Here is a 322-nt window from a genome sequence, read left to right as displayed (position 1 = left end):
TGTCTACAGCACGTGGTATTCCTAGGTGATCTCCCATCCCAGTACTAACAAGGCCCGACCTTGCTTAGCTTCCGAGAGCAGATGGGATCAGCATGTTCAGGGTGGCATGGCTATAGACTTCTTCATTTGAATTTAAAAAATCAATCAATGCCCACTATAATCTTATCACAGTGGGAGTTAAGGTAGGAGCTTAGGACATGTGTCTTTTCCTGAGGTCTCACACAAAATGAACATCATTAAGAGAGGAGTGGTGAAGAAAGAAAGCAACCAATATAAAAAACCATATGGGCAAATTAGCATTTAAATGGAAAGTTACAGGTAT

General features: G+C 41.0%; 1 pseudogene; it reads right to left on the bottom strand.

The window, feature by feature from the left end:
• On the bottom strand, positions 1 to 118 carry LOC111740712 (annotated as a pseudogene).
• Positions 119 to 322: the final 204 nt, after the last annotated feature.

This window comes from Pteropus vampyrus, unplaced genomic scaffold (genome assembly GCF_000151845.1).
Source record: "Pteropus vampyrus isolate Shadow unplaced genomic scaffold, Pvam_2.0 Scaffold67, whole genome shotgun sequence".
Taxonomy (NCBI): Eukaryota; Metazoa; Chordata; class Mammalia; order Chiroptera; family Pteropodidae; genus Pteropus; species Pteropus vampyrus.
Note: the sequence above shows the minus strand (reverse complement) of the source record. Positions and strands in the feature narration are given on the sequence as shown.